This window comes from Anoplolepis gracilipes, chromosome 8 (assembly GCF_047496725.1).
Source record: "Anoplolepis gracilipes chromosome 8, ASM4749672v1, whole genome shotgun sequence".
Lineage (NCBI taxonomy): Eukaryota > Metazoa > Arthropoda > Insecta > Hymenoptera > Formicidae > Anoplolepis > Anoplolepis gracilipes.
The window spans coordinates 4,362,244-4,373,123 of record NC_132977.1 but is presented as its reverse complement, the minus strand read 5'-3'; the positions used below and the strand labels follow the sequence as shown (position 1 = coordinate 4,373,123).

Sequence of the window (10,880 nt, the reverse complement as noted above, 5' to 3'; positions counted from 1 at the left end):
AATATAGTATTATATTTGTTGTAATAATTACGTTTACTTGTCGTTGTGTTATAAGTATGCGTGCTTGGTAATACAGTTTTCCATTATTTAATAGTATATATATTTTATTATATAATTGTGTTACCATTATATAACTAATATCGAGATATGCATTTATTTCAATTAATTGTTTAAATTCCGATGAAAATCTATTGAAAAAAGTGAGCAAAATTTAGTTCGTATTCTAAGAAATTTTTTTTAATTTTTTTTTTTACAAAATTATTTTGTTCGCACGTAAATAAGATTTTTAAATTTAATAGCTACTAAATAATGCTCTTGCAAATGAAGCTATTTTCTTTGGTACTTTTTTTATTTAAAATTATGTTTTAAAAGATTGTTTTACTATAAGAACAAAGTTATTTATGTTTAAAAAATAATGCAATATAAATATATAATAAATATGTAACATTTGTTATATAAATATTATTACGAATTTGTAATTTTTCCTCCGTTGTTTTAATTTAATTATATTTTTATATGACATATATATACAACATATATATATTTTGTTCATTTACTTATATTATGCTTAGTGTATTTAATATTCATTAAATATATATGAATTATATATACATCAATTATATATCAATTACTATAAATAAATAATATAAACAATAAATATATAATAAATGCACAAACAAAAATACGTAGATCAATACAATTATTAATTGATCTATATATAATTCAATAAACAAGAAACCGTTTCCACAATTCAGTGATTATTTAATTGTGCCTGTCACAGAATAACAGAATAAATTATTAATATTTAGAAAAGAATCATTTTAAACCTCATATAATATTTTTATAATAATTTCATATAATACTTTTAAATTTGACATTATCTTTAACGCGAAGCACATTCTTTCGAAGTTAATTGCACTTAAATTGTACGCTTTTAATTTTCAGACACGCAATCGTTGATTACTCCAAAGAGCAATTTAATGCGCTTTCCGTTTACGAACCGCGTCCAGTTCATCGATCAAAGATTGTTTGCAAATAATTCTTTTGTCAGTCTCGTTTCAAATGTAAATGCCTTTATAACTGCGTGTAATTTTTAATGACTTATTTAGTGGAAATTTTAAGAGAATATTAATTCTAAATTTATTTCTTATTACGCGTATATAATTAGTGATTTATCCTCAATTTTTAATTGCTCTTTCAAAATATTTTTCTCCCGACAAAGTCGCGATTTCCTTAGTTTCGAAAACGGTAAGTAAAATTATGTTTGTGTCGAGCAATACTACATTTTCGCTAAATGTCGGAATTAGATACAGAGAAACTCAGAAATTGAATAAATAAATTAATTAAGACGCAATCTTTTCTTTGAGAGCGCCGAATCTATGGCGATTTTTCATATATATGATCAAAGCGTGTGACAATATTATTTCTCGTAAAATTCAATTTTGTATCAAGTATAATTTTGGTTTTTTATTCGGCAAATGAAAATATTCGACATCTGATTTCGTTGGATATATATTGACGTTTAATGTCTGTCCATTCGACATATATATAAATAAATTGCCATAGGTATCGATTGAAAATCATCCTAGTTTAGGCGGGGGCGACGCGGCGCGTAGAGCCGGTCATGCGTGCCGAGTGCCGACGTGCGGAGGCGACATCTGGCGGGAATCAAGCGCATTCGCTGTTGTCAAGCGGCGCGGTATCGCGTTGGCAGACCTGCGGCAGGTCGGCGGTCGGCGGTCGGCGACGGCGCGGCACTCGAAGGCTGTGCCGAGCCGAACGAGAGACGAGAGATATGCGCGCGCTATCTCTTTCTCTCTCTCTCTCTCTCTCTCCGCCACGACGGTGGCGCCCGAGTGCGCCGCCTGTCGACCGATTGGCGAAGCATTCGGCATGGATCCAGCTCCATGTTCGCCCGTGAAAGCGATGCGGTGTCCCCGCGGTTAGGACGTTGTACGATTCTCGTGTGTGCTGCGAGAACGTCGCGCGTTACGCGTCGTGCTCGTCGTGAGTTCGTCGTGATCGGTGCTCATTCGTGCGCGTCCGCGAAACAGTGGTGCGTCGAACGACCTCGTCTCGTGTGTCTAAGTGTGGCGTGGCGGCACAGCAACAGCAGCGGTGATAGTAGCAGCAGTGGTGTTGGCGGAGGTGGCAACGGGAAAGATCTTAACTCGGTGCAGCTCCTACGAGGCGTCCGCGGGGGACCTCGTGGAAGCCGATCACGGCTGCGACGCGAGCTGGCGAGGAGGAGCGCTCGTCGGTGCGTGTCGGCGGCGGTGGCGACGGCGACGGCAGCAGCGGCGGCGCGTGCTGCGAGGACGAGGTGAATGCACGGCGGCCGCGGTGTGTGCCAGTGGTGTGCGCGCTCGTCGCCCGTGGAAACCCGCCAAAACCCGCGGCCGCGAACAACCACCACCGTCACCGTCAACACCATCAGCATCGGCATCATCAACAAAAACAACGACGACGACGATATTGGCAACATCGGCGGGAGGAGCGTCTTTGGTGGCTACAAAAATCCCGTGAGCATCAAATACAATAACAACAAATACATCAGCGACATTGTTATTAACGGCAGCATCCGTCGCGCTGGTACTGTAGCCGCGGCGACGACGACGACGACGGACGACGACGACGGACGACGACGACGGACGACGACGACGGACAACGACGACGACGACGACGACGACATTATCGTGTCGTCTCGTCGACGTTGTTTCGACGCGTCGGGGCGTCGCGCCGTTTCTCTCGCCGTTTCGACGCCGTCGCCGGTTACGGCTAGTTTCGGCTGGTGGTAGTGGTGGTGGTGGTGGTGGAGAGAGAGAGGAAGGTCGCGCTCGTGTGACGGCGACAACGGTGACAACGACGGCGGCGACTACTGCCGAGCTCACACGTCGTTGGCGGCGTCAGCGGCGGCGGCGGCGGCTGCGTTCTGTTATTATTTTGCCGCGGTGCTTTTGACCCTACGTACACCGGGCGAGTTCATTGCGACGCTGTCGCGGGGGGTGTCAGCCGGTAGTATACGTCCACACCGCGCTCTCCTTCTCCGCGTATCCTCCGTTGCCTCATCCTGCTTCTCCCCCTCCTCCATCTGTCTGGCGGCAGCGCCGGCGTCGACGGAGGCGGCGGGCGCCTCGTGATCGTCAAGCTCGAGGAAGAACGCCGGAAGATCGGGGCGCGTCCTTAAGGCGCCCGGTCGGTCCCGCGGGGTCCGGGGGACCCCTTAATTCTCGAAAAGAGAAGGAGGATCCGCTCGTGTAAAGGGTGGACGAATCTATAAATCGCGTCGCGTGAGAAAAGATGCTAAAAAATCGCGAGGTGATTAAGCGCTGGAATCGCGCGCGCAAACCACGTGATAACGTCATCGCAAACGGCCAGTAGGGTTTAAGTCAGGGATCCACGGGATCGCGCGTCTACTACACGCGGTGATGCCGACGATCATAACCTGAAAGACCGACGTTGCAAGCGATTCCGGATAGCGCGCGTTCCGCTTTCCAACTGTCAGATTTCTTCCGTCTCATTCGCACGCGTGGTGGAACACGAGAAACGAAACTCGAGACACGTCACGGGATAATATATCATTTGGTCGTTATCCGCTCAACGGGGGGGGGGGGGGGGGAGCGTTCCTGTTTCATAGCACGAAAAAAAAAAAAAAAAAAAAAAAAAAATTACTAGCTATAGTAGGATACACGCGGAAAAATCCTTATTTTTCGAAGCGCGAACAAGGATTTGGCTCGAAGTGGTCGCTCTGTCATTTTTGCAACAACCGGAAGGGGAGAGGACACGGGTGTCCACGTGCGTACCGCGAACGTCATCGACGAACGTCAGTTATCATCATCAATCACCGCTTTCATCACCGACCCGCTGATCGACATTGATCGCCGAAACCGCTTCTCGCACGTCCGATTGACTCCCGCGAGAAAGAAAGAGAAAAAAAAAGAGAAAAGAGAAAGAGACGCGCCGACGAGTTTCACGGTCGCGATCCGATTGCGATCGGCGAAAGGAAAGGCAGTAACGAGCGAGGGAGTAATTTCGCGCGCGCGTGTGTACGTAAGCGAGGTGAAGCCGCGCGATCAGACTCGCGTCGCACTTCACCTCGTTGTCGTGTGTCGGTGGCCGCGCGCGACGCGTCGCGTTCTGTCGTGCGCCTCGTCGTTTTCGCGCTCCATTCGTCGAAAAAGGCGCGTTATGCTCGCGGTGACAGCTCGGAGATAAGGTGATTTTTCTCCCGCAGTGTCCCGTCTTCTTTCATACACGTACAAACACGTGCAAGTATCTCGGAGATATACATATATATATATATCCGGTTTTCATTTCCCCCTCCACACTCCATGTGAAGTGAAGTGCACGACTGTTAAATCTGTGAAACGTACATGGTGTGTGTGTCACGTATATATTTGTATCACCCAATGTGCCCGATTGTGCGAGTTTTCTTTCGCGTCGTGTATACTGAGTTTTTCCTCTTTCTCGAGATTCTACTTTTACCTTCCCTCCCATTCGCGGCATCGTCAGCGTGTTTTCGGGGATCGTCCGAAGGAAAGATCAATCTAGTGCGGCGAATAAGAGAAAACGCGTTCCCGCCAGTTTGAGAGAGGATTCGCATCGAAGGTACGCACATCGATTCTTTTTGCTCGCCGCCGAGTTATTTTTTTTTTTTTTTTTTTTTTTTTAAGGTTAGTTTCGACCGCTCGCCGCGTCGCGTCAGTCGATCGAACGGTCGAAAGATAGCGCGTGTCGCGTCGCGCATTGTTTACGTGTGCGTCGTAAACGTGCGTCCGTGCGCGTTTATTTTTCCGCACGCGTGTTACACCGCCTCGAAATGCACGGAGATACGTTGACGACAGGGAGGTGGATTTTGAGCGAAGCTCGTGTTCGTCCGATCCGCGAATCTTTCCATGACGATGGACCTAACCTCAAAGCGCGTCGTAAGTATTAACGCTAGTTCTCTGTTGCCACACCGCTGCCCGCCGAACAGCTGTTTAAGCGGCGTCGTGAGCGGGGAGACTCCGAGTTCTCTTTTTCTTTCTTCCTTTTCATCGACTTTGCGCTCTTTCTCTCTCTCTCTCTCTCTGCTAAAGTAATACATCTGATTCGTGAAAAAAATAAAATTCGTCAATCAGCCGCCTGGTGATATAACGCGATAATATTTCATTTTCTCTCTCTCTCTCTCTCTCTCTCTCTCTCTCTCTCTCTCTCTCTACTCTTTATAAGATTGGAGAAAAAATTAAGTTAAGCGGAATTAATTGACATCAATAAAGTCTGATCGTTAATTGGATAATTCTATAAATACATTTCTTTTAGTCTTTTTAATTCGTTTTCAATTACGTATCGTTTACTTAATCCTTCGATTAGGATCATCGTATTCAAAATATGCTGACGATCTCTGTGATAAACACGATCGTGATTGAATCTCATTGTCAAATAAAAGAAACGAAAAAGTGACTTATATCGCACTTTTATGCGTATGAAACATTCACGCATTTGCAACATTATCATTCCATCTGTCGCAACACTTTATTGACACACAATTGCAATAGAGTCAACAAATAGTATTGTAATACCTACTAATTTTATGTTCATGTATTTCTTTCTAATTATCATTAACTTATTTAAATCGATATATTTTAGTTTCTGAGATTGTTTTCGTATCTTGTATCTTTTGTATCTTAAAGATAATCTTGATCAGTTATTTTAAAGAGCAGCCTGTACTGGCTATCTATAATGTGGCTTTATACCAAAGGAATTTTTTCGTTATCGAGAAACGCGGTAACCAAAAGTGATAAGCTTTTCCAAACATAATTTTGCAATCAATTTTTCTTTTAAACATAGTCTTTTTCATGGGAAAGATAAAAATATCTTAAAAATATTGAGAAAACTTAATTTAAACGCATAAAATCAATTAATATAGCATAGAATAAATCTCGTCGCGATCAAACAATACAGGAATATGTTGTTCGTCCTTACGTCACCGCGTTTCATACTATCGCGCAATCGCGTTATTAAACTGCAAGAGTAGGTTTACGACCAACGTTGCCGTCGCAATTACAATCGTAAGGAGTTTCAAGGAACAAAACGTGAAAATAAACCAATATGCACATTAAGTTTCGTTAAGTGCCCTATAGCACATCTACGATCTAAGATCGTTAGATCTTTGTAAATATTTACCCCATGATTGTCTTGTGGTTAAATAATTTAAAATATTTATTGATTATAATCTTACATTGTATTCTTAATTTTTTCTTTCAATTTTATTTATCTATCAGATACAAATACCAAACTATCAGACTGAATTTTGAATTATGATTCACAGATATTTAAACAGTATAACGTCTGACCAAAAATAGTGTCCCTAGATATCTAGAAAATATGTTAAGATATTAATGAACCCTTAGTGTATACAAGAAAAAAATAAAATGTTTAATACATCTGATAAAAAACGATAAGATATAAACGAGAAACGAATATTTATACGATGAAGATTGAAAAATGTACATCACACTTAATAAGTTGATGAGATAATATTTAAAAACAGTTTAACAATAATTTCAATACATATATGTTTTCAAATGTTTTTCTTGAAATTTTCACACTCGTTAAATTAAAATGCGACAAATAAAATTCTCACACGTACAAGACGATTATTTAGAGACAATTAAAAAATATTTTTTTTTGTATTACCAGATATCTTCAAGCATGTTTTCGAAACTTTTTTTTTTTTTTTTTTTAATACTGTAAGAATTCTACAGATGGTATATAACATTACGTAGGAAAAGTACCGCGTAATAAGGCCTCCGTGTCGTTGCGTCGCGCGTTTCATATTATCGCGCAATCATGTTATTGCGGCTGTCGTCCGAAAAAGTAATAAACCGACGGCGGGAAAAAATGACGGAGGGGGCGCAAACGCGGGCGATTCGATATCTCGAAGTGGACGCGAACGACTTCCCCTCGAAAATTGATATAGACCGATTCCAAGAAAAGATATAGTAAAGAAACATACTTTTATCTAAATACACTTTATCTCTCTCAGAATGTCAAGATTGATCGGAAAAGTTCAGTAAGTGGAAAAAAAATTATGCTAAATTCTGGTTCTTGTCCTGGACTATATCCTTAATGGAACAAATTGGTAAAAATTATAAAAATAATTAATATGTAACAAAATATACTTATATATTTATGTGAAAAAATGTTTTTACTTTAATTAATTAATAAATCATATTAGTCATTACAGTTTAGAAAAATGAAATAATATAATAACAGAGTCTCTTTTTTCTGATTTACGCGTTTACCTTTCAACATCTTCTAACAGAAACTAATTTATTTGTTACGTCGATTCTTAATCTGTTACAAATTTTATTTTGATAAAAAGTTTAAATTAGAAAATACTCTCAATTGACAAATATTGATAAAAAGAGTTTCTATTTTAACATTTTTAATAATGAAAAATTATTGCCGATTTTTTCTGGAAAATACCGGTTTTTATCATTGGTATGGATTTTATCCAAAACATGTGGAATTTTGCCAACCGTGCAGAATGTATCGACGCGTATTTCGTAACTTTGCTCTTTTGCTGCTTTGAAGTTAAAGTCAAGAAAAGGACACGAAAGGATTTACGAATTTTGATTATAACTTTTTTTCTTTTATATCTACTTATTAGTGATTATTAGTAATATACAAATGACATGTTGTACGATATCATTTTTATTTTTGTTTGATAATTTTTTTGCGTATAAAATTTATATATTAATTCTTTATATATTAATGATTGTTTTATAATTACAAAGTAGAGCAATTATGTAATTCCATTCTATCTATAATTTTCTTAATCGTAAACTACTTGTCAATTTGAGATTTCTGTCTTATTATTTACATTATTACATAAAAATGAGCAAGTATGTTTCATCTTTTTACGATAGTTTCATCGATTGTGTTTTCGAGCATCAATCTTTTCAATTCACATATACGTGTGTAACTTTGTGAAATAAAGCCCTAATTTTGACGCGGCGATGTTATTATCAGCTTGATATTAAATTACGTGCCTCGAATCAATAAATCGTTGCGCGAACAAGGACACATTTACGATTGTGATTACATCTTTTTCGGTACGAGAGGAGTATTTCGTAAATTACACTGCCATTGATTTTCTTTTTCTTTCTTTTAATCGAGGGCTTTCTCCTCGAAAGATTCGCCTCGAGGAAGTTACCGCGGTTGCACTCATCGTGCAGAGATCCACTTTATTGATTCGGTATGACTTTCGACGCGTCGACGCTAACAATGCTGTTCTCTGAAACATGTTGAGTCATGGCGCGTATGTCTGTACTTTAAAACAAGAATACGGCATACTCTCCGTCGCTTTTCCGTCGTATCGATTAATGTGATTTTGTTTCTGTACGTCTTCTCCATCCGTTTCTCTGAATATGATTTCTCGGATTCGGAATGCATTACATTGTCTTCTTAATTCCAGTTATAAACTAATTATCGTTTGGGGCGAATCTAATTTTTCACGTAAATATGTCAGAGAGCGTGGTTCTTTTTATTTTATTTATTTTTTTTTTTTTTTTTTTTTTTAAGAAAAATTAACTTGTATTGCTAATAAATATTATATTGCAGATAAATGAAGCTGCATACGTAAAGTAAAGCTAAAACGTGCTTTTTAAAATAAAATATTGCTAAAATATATATTGAATAATTTGATTTGCCTTTGAACGACATGATTTTATTGCAAGAGATGTAATTTTGTATTTAAAAAATATAAAAAATATTTATTTTTATTAATGTTTTTTCTCACATGTTGTTTAATTATTTAATGAAGCATGGATTGCATATCTTATTCCGCTGTTGTATCTAAAATTTATTAAAAAATCATTCGATAAACTCGCTATAACGCAATATGAAAATATACACAGTTTGCAGAGGAATGTGTATAGTGCATAAAAAAAAAAAAAAAAAAAAAAAAAATAAAAAAAAAAGGATTTTGTGCTTGACGTCGGAAATTCACGCTGACTTAGAGGTCGACCAAGCAAATTTTTTTTTTTTCGCCACGTTTCAACGTCTGCTTAATCAGCGTTGACGGTCTTTCTTATCGCCGCGATATATACCGTAACTGATTCATCACTCTCGAGGAACACCTATATATAATCGTAAAATTCCGCGAATTCGATTATATTTTTTCGGCGATTTCGACTGTTGTATAGGAAGTCGGGGAGAAGTCGAAGGAAACGAGCGAAATATCGATGGTAGGTCAGTTACGAGCGACGTTTATCAGATCGGAGTTATACTTGCGTTAAATTCGACCCGTGATGAAACTTTTTCGGATTTTTCCACTTATCAGACGCAAACACGCTTTCGTTTGCACAGTAAAAGAAGTCGCGCCGATAAAATGAGCCGGATACCCTGGCACGATTACCAATGTCGCCGTTGTCGATCGAGTGCTATTGAGCTTCGTGAGAAGAGAGTTTTGAAATTCCAACGATTTCAATGATGTTATATATATATATATATATATATATATATATATATATATATATATAAAAAGTTTAAAAAAATACTTTATGATATATAATATACATTTTAAAACTGTATTTAATTTTTCAGACACATTAAAAGAGGATTTTTTACGTGCGATTATTTACGTGCGCGTAAATAATGTTATATTTATAAAATTGTGATAAAATATTTTTAATTATAATCGTGGAGACATTTTTGTCAATGAACTTAATTACTTTTGTTATACGTATATGAAATGAAAGTTTAAATTTATTTTCTATAAATTAAATGATAAAATATTATTATTTATTTACATCTCTGACATTTAAAAAATTATTTGTGCATATGCTTTGATGTTTTTACTAAGAAAAATGTATTTAAAATCAGACAAAGAATTGGTTGAAATATTACATGGAAATCTTATAGGTTTAAAGTTTGATATCTTTGAGAATTATATTCATTTAGATGCAAATAATGTTTTTATAATAATATAGAACATGGCATCAGTTTAAATTAAAAAATTTTCAGAAAAATGATCATAAAAACAATAATTGTATCGCGTAAAAAACGTGACAATGTATACAATATATTTTGACGTATTTTACTCTTAAAACGACTCTGCATAAACGTCTCTCGATTTTTTCTGCCTTTACGTTGTTAGTTTGCTCGTTTTAGAATTAAATAAAAAAAAAAAAAAAAACAACTTTTGGTTTAAATATATGATAAAACCTATAATTGTACAACGAGATTAATACAAGAACTGTCAAATTTCATTTAAATACTTGAGGTGGTTAAGGTCGGGTTGATTTTTAGTTTGTATGCGCGTTTTGTTTTTTTGGTCTCGTTACTCTTTAACTACGTTTGCGAGGTGTATATTCTCGTAAAACTCTGACCTTTTCGGACGCCTGCGTTCGTATTTCGAGGGTCACCGAAGGAATTATTTGACCTTTCTCATCGATAATATCTGCGCTCGATTGAAAAGAAAGAGCGCACCGAATAACAATCCTTTTAATAGATTTCCTTTTTATTCGAGCCTCGACGTCTCGGTCGAAGAGAGTGCAAACGAGTACGGAAAGGAATGTTAACAATTCCACGCGCAATTTTCATTGCATTATGACATTAATGAACAGCGGTTCAATGTAATTTCGAGCTACGCACAATAAGCGGAATCGCGCGGGACGGATTCGCGTTTACATATCTGTTTTTAGCGAAACAAGCCTGCTGTGACGGTCGTTGCAATTAAATCTTATACACGCGAGACGAACGGACGTCTGTTTAAAATTCCGATGCGTGCTGCACGCCGGTCGATTTCCGTTTCGGCAAAATTACGGTATGAATATCTACCGCAAACACACACTCGATACGTCCGCTCTTGTACAAGTGACGATACGTTTTCC

General features: G+C 38.1%; 1 protein-coding gene across 2 annotated transcripts in view; it reads left to right on the top strand.

Moving 5' to 3' along the window:
* Positions 1-2,542: 2,542 nt before the first annotated feature.
* Mnb (minibrain) overlaps positions 2,543-10,880 on the top strand; it is a 75,104-nt gene continuing 66,766 nt past the window's right edge. Inside the window, exon 1 of one of the 2 annotated variants that reach the window (XM_072897778.1) lies at positions 2,543-4,608. The gene's annotated coding sequence lies outside the window, so the exon portion shown is untranslated. Of the gene's footprint in view, positions 4,609-4,671; positions 4,926-10,880 lie in introns of those variants that run through there. The other variant, XM_072897777.1, reaches the window with a different exon arrangement.